At 34.3% G+C, this 16,011-nt stretch overlaps 1 long non-coding RNA gene across 1 annotated transcript; it reads left to right on the top strand.

Moving 5' to 3' along the window:
* Window positions 1–11,629: 11,629 nt before the first annotated feature.
* Window positions 11,630–12,707, top strand: LOC127150570 (uncharacterized). Its single transcript, XR_007822954.1, has 2 exons — window positions 11,630–11,723; window positions 11,797–12,707. It is a non-coding gene; the product is annotated as an uncharacterized LOC127150570 (long non-coding RNA).
* Window positions 12,708–16,011: the final 3,304 nt, after the last annotated feature.

The following is a 16,011-nucleotide window of genomic DNA, read 5'->3' as shown; positions in this document are numbered from 1 at the left end:
ATTTTATGAGTGGGGCCCCAAAAAGTATGTGCCATGTTAAGCAATGAACTGAGTAACAAAGACAAATTGCCATGTTAAGCAATGTACTTGAGTAACAAAGACAAAATTGAATGTTGTACTTAATTATTTCCATGCATGGTAGACATATCTTTTAATCTTATGTTGCCAATTTTCAATTGTTTATGATCTGGTCCCTTATTTTTTTTTATTTCTTTTACACGCTCGTTTACTTTTTTTAAACGATCGTTTACATTTTGGATTCATTTGGCTACTCCAATCCAAATGATTTTTTTTCAAGCTTTTTTATACATAATTTTTTATTTTTTTTGCACTATGGTTTACTTTTTTTTTTTTAAAACGATCATTTACATTTGGCTACTCCAATCTAAATGATTTTTTAAAGATTTTTTATACACAATATTTTACTTTTTTTACACAATCGTTTACTTTTTTTACACAATCGTTTACATTTGGCTACTCCAATGTAAATGATTTTTTTCAAACTTCTTTATACACGATCTTTTATTTTTATTTACACGATTGTTTACTTTTTTACACGATAGTTTACATTTAGCTACTCCAATCTAAATGATTTTTTTCAAGATTTTTTATATGCGATCTTTTAGATTTTGCTATTTTTTGTACACGATGTAAAAAAAGAAGAATAAGAAAGACGATGGAAAGAAATCACAGCGAAAAAAAAAGTAGAAAGACGATGGAAAAGCGAAAAAAAGAAGAGGAAAAGAAGAAAAATGATGAAAAGATTAAACGGCGTAAATAAAGAATTGAAAAATAAGAAAGATGATGGAAAGAAATTGCAAAAAAAAAAAAAGGAAAGAAGAAAGACGAAATCGCAGAAGGAAGACGAATCACAAAAGAAAAATGGAAGGGCAAACCTAGAATATTTAAAAAAATGGCTAACTTTATGGGTTTTGTTATACAAGTCGTAAATAGTTTGGTATTTTGTTACATTTATGCAAGTTTCCCTATTTTTTATTTTTGAAGAATAAATAACACGCCACCCCAAAAGTCACTTAGTGCAACCCAGTGGAGGGGTGCCGCCTAAACTTTCAATGCTCACGACACTGCGTAGTAAACGCCAAAGAACCAAGAAGTGGAACAACTTCTTTTTTACAACCTCAACTTAGGGTTTTAAACGCCAAGTTTTCTTAATGCAGCACTGATATACAATAACTAAAAGTTCATTAACTTATCCTTATCGTCGAGCCTTTAATACGTACCTTAACACCACCTTTCACTATTTAAGTGATAGACACATGATAATGCATGCAAAACTTTTCCTTATTAACTTAACACTTTTACAATGTTCAAACAGAACTTAGACTTTTCCTTACAACAAGACTTAAACATAATCTTTACGCACCTCCCTTTGCCTGGTTCAACTTTTCCATTTTAGGTTTGGTTTCCTCGCCTCATCGTGTAGCAATGCACCTTGTTCTCTCTTTGCCACCAAGGTGCAGCTCTTCACGCCTGCACCCACTACTACAAATTTGATCTTTCTTGATGCACGAAAAATTTGATTTCTTGATGGTCATGGCAAAGGACCATCAAGAAAAATATTTTTCTTGATACAATGTTTATCTTGACGGTCATGTAAGAAAAGTTTCCATATTTTGTTAAAGAAATACAAAAATTCGTAAAAAATGTGTATTATTAATTTCCTTGATTGGCAAAGTTCCCTTAGTTTTGTTGATGGTCCGCAAACGTTAAGAAAACTATTTCTCGATGGACAATAAACATCATGGATAATATATTAGTTGACGGGCAATGCCCATCCAGATAGCTAGGTTTTCTTGATGGACAAGATCCATCAAGGGATGAATTTTCTTGATTTCCAATGGTCATCATCGAAAAAAATTAATATATTTGTTTTGGATTTCTTCATGGGTTTAGAATTTTCTTGATAGGTCGGGTTTCTTGATGGACATAAAAGAAAACGATGGGCAAGGTCCATCAAGAAACATGATATCTTGATGGGCAAGGCCCATCAAGAAAACGATAGCTTGATTGACAATGCTTATCAAGAAAAAATATTTCCCACTAACCAAAAAATTCGAGATCTCATTAATGGACTAAAACACGATATTCATCATTTTTATCTCATTCACTTTATTCCCAAATTAAATTAACACTACTCTAATTTTATCATTTTTCTTATTAATTTCTATTTTTTTTTAAAGTAAAGTCAAATGGTTAGGTACATAACTTAAACAAATTTTTTTCTAATATTAAATTAATAAATCCATTTACATTTAAAATTTATTTAAGAAGACCCATTAAATACAAAAGACCAAATGGTGTAGTCATTAATTAAATTTAAAATTATTTAATTTATTGTTATATCTCTGAGTTATTTAATAAATAAAAATAAAAATAAAAAGTGAAGGCATTGGTAGTAATAATTAATATATTAAAATTAATTTGTTAAAAATTATTTTAATAAAACAATTTATTAAAATAAATTAATTTATAAAATTTCCCTCCTAACCTTAATTTCCATTTTCCCCCTTTCTCTTCCAAATCCATCTCAATATCTCAAATCTCCATCTCAATATCTCAAGCCTCCATCCAATCTCACTGCTGCCGCTAGACGCCGACCACCTAACCCACTGTCGCCGTTGAAGCCGCAGCAGATCCATCGTTGAAGCCGCAACACCGCCGCCGACCACACGCATAAAAGCCGTAACGCCGGCCACACGCTGTAACGTCGCCGCCGCACCCGCTGTAACGTGTCGTCGCCTCACCCGATGTAACGCCGTCGTCGCCACTATTCGTCGGTAAGTCTTTTCACCCATGAAACTTGAGTTTGTTACATCGATGGAGTGGTTTAGTCTTTGTATTGAACTTAGAGATGTTTAATTTACTGTTTGTTTAATACCTAATAATGGGTGGTTTAGTCTTTGTATTTAACTTAGAGATGTTTAATTTACTCTTTGTTTAATACCTAATAATGGGTAATTTACTGTTTGAATTAGTTTGTAGTTGTATGTAATGAATTTTGCATATTTTCAGTTTTTGGTGTTTTAAGTTTTTTATATTGTTTGAGGTCGATCAAGTCACATATATGGACGGGTCGTAATGACCCTTTTTTTTATTATTTTTCTAAAGTTTTTATAGTTGACGGGCTAAAAACGTCAATAATAAAGTTTTGTTGATGAGTAAAACCCGTCAATAGAAGGGCTATCTTGATGGACTGATCCAGTTTCTTGATGGATAAAAGACGTCAACGTCACCTTTCTTAATGGCCAATCCCATCAAGAATAGGTTTTTGATGACATGTTTTGACCATCAAGTAAACTGGTTGTCTTGATGAACTTTTTAGTTTCCTTGATGGGCAAAACACATCAAATTCTTCTTTCTTGATGGCCAATACCATCAAGAAAGGGTTTTTTATGGCATGTTTTGGCCATCAAGAAAACGAATTCCTTGATGGACTTTTTAGTTTCCTTGATGGGCAAAAACATCAAAGTCTTCTTTCTTTATGGTCAATACCATCAAGAAATAGTTTTTTATGGCATGTTTTGGCCATCAAGAAATGATTTTCTCAGACTTTTTAATTTCCTTGATAGGAAAAAAACATCGAAGTTCCCTTTCTTGATGGCCAATACCATCAAGAAAGAACTTTTGATGACATGTTTTAACCATCAAGAAAACTAGTTTTCTTGATGGTCGAGCATTCTTGATGTCTGCCTACATGATGGGCAAAGACCATCAAGGTAGATATTTTCTGACGTGCTTTGCACATCGAAGAAGGCCAAATATGTAGTAGTGACCTTGGTAGGATGCACCTTGGTGGGAAAGGCTTAGTGGAACTCTCTTGGTACTGATACTTCAACCCTCCCTCTAGTTACTCCCCCTTTCCCTTCTTTACCTCTTCAGATGCTTCCCAAGGATACCCATTTTCTCATCCACCGCCTAATGTTGCTTCTTGAAGTGGGGTACATAAAAGCCTTTATTTCCTTAGCTCAATTTTATAATATTTTACTCTTTGGCTCACCGAGTTAGGTCATACTAACCTGGGTATTACTCTCGCCTTCCTCAGAACTAGGCCATCCACACTAAGGAGCAATCCACTTACCAACCTACTTCTTAGGGTATTAGAAACTTCCATGACTAATGCGCCATGTAAGGCTACTGAGTAACTCTACCTTCTCTCCTTAACTAAGCTACAACGCCTAAAATCCATCCTTCGCTTGGCTTCAACACCTAACAACTTGGGAAGGAAAAACTTAAAACATAAGTCAAATGGACTTAGTGAGTGAAGGGGTTGGAGAAAACCTTTTCTGAAAATAATCTCAAGAAATCCACAACAAAATAAATGATAAGTCATAAGACATGAAGTTTAAGGCAACGAATTGTTAATACAAATCCCGTAACCATCACAACTCAAACAATTACTCAACGGGTCACTAATTGTGCCATCATCACCAATATAAGATAATTTCAAGACCTAGGAATCTCCCTTTTCTGACTTGGGATTCAATCTCACCAGTATCACGCAAGTTACCTGGACTATCCAACAATGTCTCACCACATTCACATTCTTAGAGTTAGGAGTTACACTCTACCAGCATCTCATCAACATCGTTCCTACAACGAGTGCTACAATGCTATCCGTTGGAATCAGTTTGTGACAAGTCCATTATGAGAATTAGGAATCTCCTCTAGCCTGGACCTAAAATTCACACTCAAACAGCGTCATGCGAATTTTCTGGGATTTGCTCCAACGTCTTGTGATAGATTTCATCTTCTCTCAATAAACAACCATTAGAAACAGTAAAAAGAAGGATTAGCTCTCAGTTTACAGTCCTGACACATTATTTATGTAGTGACAGTTTCATACAACAAGAATCACGAAAGAATACTTTTAGATGATTATCAACAAAATACATGTTCAACATATTAGATACAATCATAGTATTATCTGTTTATGAAGGTCACTTGTAAAGTCTTACTTCCATTGATGAAAGATTCACAATTATTCTACTTATAAGAGATACTAAAAAATAAATATTGTTAAAAAGATACTTCTATATCTATGACGAACTACTCACAATATTTATTCATAACTCATAAACAAATACAATAAAGAATCAACAATAAATAATAGATTAATAATCATATCAAATCGTTTTTCATCATTTAAAAATATACTTTAGCCACAACCACTTCCTTTTTTATCGTTGGATTCCTCTTCTCACCTAACGGTTCCTTCCTATGTCGTTTAGCTATCTGAAATTTCCTTGTTAGTTATATTAGAAAGTTTAACTTTTTCGAAAACTCCTTTTTTTTCTCTTTGGCCTTTGGCCCCATTTATAGTGACCTCCCACATCCAAGGATCTTTTCAACACTTTACACATATCTTATTAACAACTTTTCGCGCTATGCAGTTAACCCAAATTCGACACGTGGTCTATTCGTCAACGACGATTGAATTTTTTCCTCTAGATGAACACCTTACCTCTTTGGAAAGTCAAACTCTTAAATCGCCTGACCCTCCTATCTTCTCGAGAAACAATAGACATTTACTTCCTTTCAACTCGTGGTCAAGTATTCTTGACAAGAAACTTCCTCGCCTCCTTCCTTAGGGTGTGTCACTTCTTCTCGTGTTACTATGCTAAACGTCTAACTCTTGTTGTTCAATGCATACTTCTTCCTTGCAAGCTTATTCCCATCACGTTGCTTGCCTTCTTGCAGTGGAACTTAGACTAAAGCACTTATTCATGCATCGCCTACCACCCTTTTGCATATTTCCTCGTGGGATGTCCTTTACTCCTCTTCACCCGGACTTCCTTTCTTCGGGTCAAGGCTTGACACATATTCCTTTAGCAGAATCTATTCTATAATCAAGAATCTTTTTGTTTAATATCCTTGTCGGAGGGTCTTCATTGCGTTGGCGGTACGCGATCAGGGCCTTACAATAAATTCTTCTAATGACATTGTTTTTCTTCTTCTCTATTTCTGGAATGAACTTTAAAATGATTATTTTCAAATATAATAAAACCATGAGCCTATTTACAAATATCGCAAAATAGTAAGAAGTTTTCACTTTACAATTGTGTCATTTTGCTATATATGAAGATATATTCATAAATTATTTCTCATTAAACTATTATACATATAATTAGCAAGTACGTGTTTAGGCTACTCATATAAAAAGTTGAAAAAAAGTGTGATTGAAAAATTTGAAAGTTTATAGGTATTCTTAAATAAAGTACCAAGCTTATGACAATTTTCTACGAGTGAGGTCTCGAAATCTAACCCTCCAAATCATAGCCTACACATACCCGTTCCCAATTAAGGTGAAACATATATTATATGTCTTTGTTTCTCCAATAAACTCCCAAATTTGGCATGCAAACCCAATTACCAAAGAAAGATATCAATTTTAGCACCTAAATTCCATGTATATCATATAGGTTTTTTAATCTAACACCCTCATTTTCAATTTTTTCTAAGTGGGGCCCCAAAAAGTATGTGCCATGTTAAGCAGTGTACTTGAGTAAGAAAGACAAAAATCAATGTTGCACTTAATTATTTCCATACATGGTACACATATCTTTTAATCTTATGCTGCCAATTTTCAAATTGTTATGTGTTGGTCTACCAAAAATGTACTTACCAAATTAAAAAATGTACTATATTGTAATGCTCTAAGTTTAGGAGGGGGACTTGATAGTAAGGTTAAGAAAGACATAAAAGAATTAAAAGTTACCACCTATTCCAATAAGCTGCATTTTCCTTTTCGATGACTCGATCATAGGAACTCCAAAGTTAAGTGTGTTTAGCTCAAAACTATTCTATGTTGGGTAGCTTTCTAAGAATTTTCATAAGATGCATGTGAATAAGAACAAATCATGCTGAAAGAACTTTGTTTGGTAAGGGGATAACTTTCCTTATAATAAGTCTTTTATAAGCAAGTAAGTTGGATGATGTAGCTAGGTCGTAGGAGATGCTAAGGAATGTCAGGAATTATAATTTCGAAAACTTGGTTAAAAAGGGTTTTAAACATAAATAAATAAAAATATTCAAGGGCATATTGCCGAAAATGAAAGAAAAATCGTAAGAAGCATCATGCTAATATGAATGAAGATGAAATAAGAGATTTAAACAGAAAGAAAAAATCGTTTAGAAATTAAATAGAAGAAATAAAAATTCTAGAAAGAGGAGATAAAGAAATTGCAAAGATGATGAATAAATTGCAAAGAAGAAGAAGAAAAATAAGTGATGAATCGTCCCGTGATATTCAAGGGGAAATATGAAATTTATGAAAATACAATGGTGGCTTCCTGAGTTTTTATGTTTTGTGACATGGGTGGTAAATATTTTTTGGTTTTGTTACATTTATGTAAATTATCCATATTTTTTAAATGATTCCCTTCTATTTTTATTTCGAAAAATGTTGTATTAATCAAATTAAGCCGGGAACTCGATAATAAAAATTCTTTGTTTTTATTTTTCTTTAAATGTTTTTATCTTACAATACATTATATGCATATCACATCATTTTGGTTTAATATTTTATTATTTTCTATTTGTCCATAACTATTTTAAAGTTACTTTCTGTTTTCATATATTTTATTCTTAATTATTTATATTTATATTCAAATATCATTTATTAGTTAAAGCTTACCATGCATGATTGATCAATGTTGGAATAAAAATAAAATTAATTTGACAAGAATATGCGCAAAACAATGAAAAATAATTTTACATTCATTTAATCTCTAACAAAAATTCGAAAATTTGAAAATTAGTAAGATAAAATAAAATTTTATTCGAATATAAATTGGTATGAGGAAGAAATGGTGAAGGGTTTCGTTTATTTTGATTTAGTTGAAAGTTAGTCGTAAAGAATCTAATTTGATAACAAGAAATAAATTAAAATATTAATGGGGAGCAAAACTAAAGAAGGGTTTCGTTTATTATGATTATATTTAATCAGTTAGGTATTACATTTTATCCTAACTCCATCCTTAGTTGCTTCTACAATTACACTTCATTTATAACTTCATTCATAGTTGATCTACGAAACCCAAAAATGACACATCTAGCGGACGTGTGCTGGGGGGCGTGTGCCGTGTCCTGGGCCCTTAGGACTCGGTCCAGACCCTAAGTTTTCAAGTCAACATTTGACACTATCCTTTGCTTTGTGATGATCTATCGAATATGGATCAACACAATCAACATCATGATCATCACGTAATGTCTCGGAGAGCATTCGTGGATTTGAGAGTGATAGATAATTTGTGGGCAGTTTTATAGTGCAATGAGAGACGGGATTTCTAATATCGCAAAAAAAGTAAGAGCTTTTCACTTTACAATTTTATCATTTCGTTATATATGAAAATATTTTTAAAAAATTTATCATTTAAAAGAATTTCGAAATGATTTTCTAAAATTGGAAAGAAATGCTTCTTTACTGTTTGGTTTTTTTAAAAAAAAAAAAAAGTAGATTGTTGACTAACCATGGAAAGGGAGAACATGTAGTTGTTGTGTTGTAATCATGGTTGCCTAATTTTGATGAAATAGATTTTTCAAAATTATTATTTATAAATATTTACTAAAAGATGTTGGAGATTATATGTATCATTAAATAAAATCGATGGCTTTCATTTGTTCATTCGTTTTGCAACAAAGTCTTTCTTTTAAAAAAATTATTTATCATTAAACTATTATATATATAATAAACAGGTACATTTTTAGGTTTAGGTATAAACAACTCATACAAAAATGTTGAAAAAAGTGATTGAAAATTTGAAAATTCATGGTTATAAACAAATTAAAGTACCAAGTTTATGTCAATTTTATACGAGTGGGGCCTCGAATCTGACGTTCCAAACAATAGACAACACACACCCGTTCCTAATTGAGGTGAAACATAGATTTATGTCTTTGTTTATCCAATAAAATCCCAAATTTGGCATGTAAACCCAATTAACAAAGAAAGATATCAACGTTAGCACCTAAATTTCATGTATATCATATAGGTTTTTTAATCTAAAACCCCCTATTTTTTATTTTTTCTAAGTGGGGCCCCAAAAAGTATGTGCCATGTTATGCAGTAGACTGAGTAACAAAGACAAAAATCAATGTTGCAATTAATTATTTCCATATGTGGTGTACATATCTCTTAATCTTATGCCACCAATTTTTAAGTTTTTATGATTTGGGGTCCCGTAAAAATGTAGTTACCAAATTCGAAAATGTATTATACTGTAACACTCTGAGTTTAGGAGGGGGACATGAATAAACCAATATCACATCTGAATGAGAGGGATCTGAGGACATGAAAGTAAGGTTAAGGAAGATATAAAAGAATTAAAAGTTACTACCTATTCCAAGAAGGTGCACTTGTTAGATTTATTTTAAATATAATAATAATATTAACGTGGCCTATATGCATTATGTTATTTTATCTCTTTCGGGCCTAATATTTTATTAAGCTCATTAGGTAAAAAGATAATGCCCTAATTAAATACTTTGATGGGTGGTGTCTAAATAAAATCTTAAGGATTTGTCCTCTCACTGCCTCATATTTAAGTAGTTCATTCTTCCTCATCAAGAAACTTAATTAAGTTAAGAGAGGTCAAGTGAGAGAAACACAATCCTTTAGAAGACCATTTGTGGATCAAAGGAATATGATTCTCTAACTAAGTTTAATGTGAAAATCATGTAGTTTAAAGATTTTGGCATTTGTTGTTTTATACAATGTTATGGTTTTATTGTGTAATCATGAAACTAAAGTTTTTATACAATTTTATGGTTTTATTGTGTAATCATGAAACTAAAGTTTACATGTTGTATCAAAACCTTGATTGAGAACTTATGATTTTATATTGATGTGTAAGATATAAATTTATGTTTCCGCTAAAAGATATTGTTTGACTTTTCTATAATAAATGAAGATTTGATGAGAAAAGATTAATAAAATAATAATAGTAAATAAATAAATTGAAAAATATTTAAAAAATCACAAAAAGTTCAAGTTTAATTTGATTAAGTTTTATTCGGTTTATTTTTCATGGATTAAGTCTTCTGGTATAATTGTTTTTATTTATTAATTTATTAATATTTTTTTATATTAAAGAATCTGTAAGTGATCCCGTCGAACCACTCATGTACATAACATCTCATGAGGCTGATGATCTGGTCGGACCACATAGTCATAAAATGGTGGTGATCTCGAGGGACACGCATATGGATACGACTCTAATAGACAAAATTAACAAAACGCCCATCTATAGCATGTAACATATCATAACATCAGAAACATGACATGAATATTAATCTTAACGTCCTTAATCATGTGATTAATATACCATGAATCATCATCATGTAAATCAGTCATCATCATCAATCATCAACATCAACACATTATGCATCTTAGCTACATCAATGCATAATATCAATGCATAATGGAAAATTACATGCAAACTTTTAACTTCAAGTCGAAAGTCTATGTAACGCCCAACAATTCGATATCTCTTTTGGGTTTTGTCCATTGTCATTAATGTTAAGCGGGGTTATGGAAATTTTAGATTTATTGGAAGAACCTTACCATTTGGATTTTCTTGAGTAATTAAAGTTGGGAATCCTCATTTGTTTAGGATAATAAGTATCATTTTTCCATTTATTTATTTATCTTATTATTTTAATTTTATTTTGTTGGAAATAATTAGGGAAGCCCATATTAAACTAAAGTTGGTTGTTTTGGTGAGATTTGGAGAGAGAGAGAGGAGGGGTTGTTTTGGGTTTTTTAAAAGGAAAGAAAAGAGTCATTTTTTTTTTATAAAAGGGCCTTGGGACTCGTGCGTAAAGAGGAAGAGAAAGAAAAAAAAAAAAAAAGGAATTTTTTTTTGAAACCCTAGCCGCCGCACGCCGCCGCCGCCGCCGCCGCCGCGAACCCGAGCCGCCAAGCATCTCCCCTCTCTGTTCAGCAGCGCAGCCGAGCCTACAGCCGAAACCGAGCCGTCGCCGAGCTTCCAGCCGCGTCGGAAGAATCGCCCAAGCCGATCCAGCAGCCGAGCGTCCGTCGGAGCAGCCGTCTCTCGCACGCCGAAGCCGAGTCGAAGCCACCTTCGCGCGTCCGCAGCCAACCCGTCAGCCAGCCGAGTCGCGCCGCTTCGATCCGACGCAAGCGCAGCCGAAACGCAAGTCTGTAGCCGTCGCCGAGCGAAGCCGCGGTAGCCGGACCACCAGCAACCGCCGCGCCACCCGAAATCCGGAAGCCGACGCCTCGCGCGCAAAGATCCGACCGAAGACCCGCCCCGCGACCCGAACCGACGCGCGCCACCTTCCGGAACCCGACCCGCGCCCGCGTGCACCCGTGCGCGAGCCGCGTCCGCGTGTGAAGCCGCGCCGCGCGCTTCTGCGTAGCCGAGCCGCGTCTCCCTCCTGTTGCAAGCCGAGCCGCACGCGTAATCCCTGTGCCGAGCCGAGCCGCGCCTGCGCCAAGCCGAGCCGGTCCCTGTCCTCTTCCAGCCGAGCCGCCAGGACTAATTTGGCTCCTTCCACCTAATTTTTGGTAATTAAATCAATTATTTTGGCATTATCCAGTAAGATTCAATATTTTGGGCACTAGTTAATTTAATTTGGAATTAAATTAGATCATTTTTCCTTAAGGGACGTCTTGGACCAAGTAACTGCTGCAGCGGGGGATTTCTTCAGTAGGGGCTTGAGCACTGCAATCTCCTTCTAGGGTAAGTCATTTCGAATGAGTCTTGAACCGTTAATCGTGGGCGACCTAATTACGAATTTTGGCATATTAAACAGTTAGGACCTCGTCGCTTGGAAAGCGTACTGCCTCGCGGTTAGGACTCGTCAAGTAAATCTCCAGGTAAGAGATTCTACTACTAGCTCCATGCTTAGAAATATGAGATGATGTATACTCCAATTTTGCATGTTGAGGATTGGACGGTACGATGCCTGAAATCAATGTTAGTATGATGTAAATGACGGTATGGTTATACTATAGCCTGTTATGTGTGGCGAGAGCTGTTATAGCTATACGACGAATGTCGAGACGGAGAGGGCAGAGATGATTTATATGATATGTTATATGCTGATGCCATGTGTATGTATACTGCAATTAGGGTACCTGTTAGCTTGATCTGTTAGAGTCGTACCTGCATGGGTGTCCTTCGGGATCACCACCTATTGAGGACTGTGTGGTCCGACGGGACGCCAGTCTAGCATGGATATAGATATGACTCGAGTGACTCGACGGGGTCCTCGCATCCCGACTGTCCTAGGTGTCCCCCGGGGCACCGAAGACCAGAGTTACGTTCCTACGGGAGCGCATGATTGCACGTGTTCGGGAACGTGCCAGAGATTGGGTACCAGTTATCAGGACTCTAACAGGAAGTTAACAGGCACCTAGTGGGACTAGTAGTGGGTCCCTTACTGAGTATTTTTATACTCACTCTCTTCGTTTTATGTTTTCAGGTAGAGGACGGGGCAAGGGCAAGGGCAAGCTGGCGAGCGACCCGAAGTGAGACCGTGGAGGGCCATAGGGACTACCGCTTCCGCTTATTCTTATTTCAGATTTTCGCATTTGAATTTGAGTACTTTTCATCACTTACCATCTTTTATGTAGATAGGGCCCGAGTAGGATTTCAGAACGCTTTTACATTTTTGCATGACTACCTTGTTTAAATTTTATAAATAAAATTTCTTAAACCGTATGCGTTTTGAAATTTTTTTTATGACTTAAACCACTTGTTCTATATTTGGTAATGACTTCGATTCAGTATAAGGAGTTGGGTCGTTACAGTCTAGTAGGAGAATCTCTTACCTTGGGATTTTAGCCAAACAAAGTACTCTCTAGTTGATAGTAAAAATTCTTCAATTAATTGGATTCTAATCATAAAAGAAAAATTCAGTATCTTAATTAATAAAATTAACGATTAGCTATCATCCAAAAATTCTCCCAAATTAATTAACTTTCAAAAAAATGGGGTTGAAATCAATTCAACCTTGATTAGGAAAAATCCAAGATTTAAATCTTAAAAAATTAGCCAATTGAACCTTTAAAGAAATCGATCTAAAATTTAAATTAACAAATTAATAATTTAATTTTATTAGCTTACCAAGGTTACTCAAATGGAGGTTGAAAATTCATCACTTTAAATCTTCAAGCTTTGCCAAAGGGACCAATCATAACTAAAACTGGTGAGGCGGCAACAACAGATGGTTATCTTAGCGAAGAAGCTGAAGAACTTTTTCTTTTTCCTTTTCTTTTCAACTCAAGCATTCTAATGCTATTATAGACCCAAATAATAACAATAATATTTATTGTTATTATTTTCTTTTCTTTTTAGGATATATATATATATATCATACCAAAAAATATATATATATCTTTATTCTCATTATCTTTCCTCAATAAATTCCTTAAATGCACAAAATGTTAGACATTTATAACCATTAATAATAATAATAATAATAATAATAATACTTCTTTATTATTATTTTTTTTTCTCACCAAAATCTATATATATTTATTTAAACCATCGTTCTCTCTTCTGCAAAAATATATCTTTTTTCATCCAATCAAATCAATCGTCTCTCTCCTCATGGATTATCTTCTTTTCCAAATAAATATAATTATATTTCGTCATATAATTAAATTCACTTTTTCATATGAATTATTTACACAAAACCAAATAATTAATATCATACTCCACAAAAAGTCCAAATTATTAATTAAATATATTTATCCATATATATATATATATGTATACTCAATTAAATCCAATTCCACAAAAATCAACTTTTCCCTCCAAAATCTCAAATTAACTTAAATACTCAATTCTTTTAATCAATCAAATCTTTTCCCATAAATCACTCCTAACTTCCAACATGAATTATCTTCACCTAACCATTAAATTTTAGTTCCAATCTTTAATATAACACCCAAATAATTTAACATAATTAATAAAAACTCCTTAAAAATTTGGAATGTTACAATCCTTTTTCCCAATAATTATATTTCAATGGGAAACTTACATAAATGTAACAAAACACCAAACTATTTACGACTCGTATAACAAAGCCCATAAAGTTAACCATTTTCTAAATATTTAAGGTTTGCCCTTCCATCTTTCTTTTGCGATTCGTCTTCCTCCTGCTATTTCTTTCGTCGTCTTCCTCCTGCGATTTCGTCTTTCTTCTTTCCTATTTTTTTTCTGCAATTTCTTTCCATCATCTTTCTTATTTTTCAATTTTCCATTTACGTTGTTTAATCTCTCCATCGTTTTTCTCCTTTCCTCTTCTTTTTTTTTCGCTTTTTCGTCGTCTTTCTACTTTTCCTCTTCTTTTTCGTTGCGATTTCATTCCATCGTCTTTCTTCTTTTCCTTTTTTTACGTCGTGTACAAAAAATAGTAAAATCTAAAAGATCGTGTATAAAGAATCTTGAAAAAAATCATTTAGATTGGAGTAGCTAAATGTAAACTATCATGTAAAAAAATAAACAATCATGTAAAAAAAAAAGATTGTGTATAAAGAATCTTGAAAAAAAAATCATTTAGATTGGAGTACTCAAATGTAAATGATCGTGTAAAAAAAATAAAAGATTGTGTATAAAGAATCTTGAAAAAAAATCATTTAGATTGAAGTAGCCAAATGTAAACGATCGTTTAAAAAAAAAAGTAAAAGATCGGGTAAAAAAATAAAAGATCGTGTATAAAGAATCTTGAAAAAAAATCATTTGGATTGGAGTAGCCAAATGTAAACGATTGTGTAAACCTATAATGTAACGCCCCAAAATTTAGGAATTTAATTTTATTATCTTAAGTATAATTTTGAGATTTTGGGTGTTATTTAAATGTTGAAGATTTTATCTTATGGAGATTTGATTCTATTGGATAATTGAAAATATCAAATTTTTGTTAAGTTGGAATTTATGTTTGTTTTGGTTATGTATGTTTGGGGGTATTTTTGGACTTAAGGACTTAACAATTGTATTGTGAGAATAATGTAATGATTTATGAAAATATAGTTTGATAAGATAAATATGATTGGTTGGTTGAGGAGAGAGATTATGTGATTTATTTGGGAAAAGATAAAAAGAAGATAAAGGGAGATTTTGTGAGATTTAAACGATGAAGGAGAAGATTTGTTTGTTTTGAAATAAAATAAGGAAAAGGAAAGAGAAAATAATATTGGTTAATTAATTGTGTTTAAATAGGCATTGGGACCCGTGCACAAAGGAAACCTTAAACGCCGCTGCCCCTCCATCACCGCCATTGACCCGCAGTCCGTCGTGCGCCGCCACCATCCTTCGTTCTCCAGCCGCCCATCCGCCACGCCACTGTCGATCTCATCCACAACCCGAACCGACCCTCGTCGTGGTAGTCGTCCGCCCGAGCGTTCCGTCAGCCATCGTCGCAAGTCCAGCCGCGTCATCCAGCCACGCCGTCGCATGTTCGACGCCATCCGTTGGAGTTCGCGAAGTTAAGTCGCTCCCCTTCTCCACAACCCGAGCCGCACACGCTTTCAACCCGGACAGCCAAACTTGATCCGCATCTCTTCTCCACAAACCGAATCTGAACCCGCGCCTACACCCGAGCCTGCTCCAACCGCCCGCGTGAACCACGCGTGCCTTAACCGAGTCGCACGCCTGCACCAGCAGCCTTACCCGAGCCGCTTCACAGCCTTAGTCAAGCCACCCCTGTTTTCCTAGCCGTTTGAGCCACTTAACTTATTTTGGTAAGTTATGTTTGGATTTTGGGGTTCTCCCATCAAATAACGAATTTTAGACCTTAAATAATTTAATTATGGAGTTAATGGGATTATTTTTGTGATAGGTCAATTGGGGGATTGAACCGAAGATTTTCCCAAACCAAGACTAAATCTGAAATATTCTTCAACTTTGGGTTGAGATAAGTGGAATTGTGTAACGACCCAACTCTTTATACTAAGCTGAGGTCGTTACTAAAAAGAAACAATGACAAGAGACACTTTTTGAAACGAAGGAAGAATAAATT

The sequence above is a fragment of the Cucumis melo genome, chromosome 8 (genome assembly GCF_025177605.1).
Source record: "Cucumis melo cultivar AY chromosome 8, USDA_Cmelo_AY_1.0, whole genome shotgun sequence".
Lineage (NCBI taxonomy): Eukaryota > Viridiplantae > Streptophyta > Magnoliopsida > Cucurbitales > Cucurbitaceae > Cucumis > Cucumis melo.
Note: the sequence above shows the minus strand (reverse complement) of the source record. Positions and strands in the feature narration are given on the sequence as shown.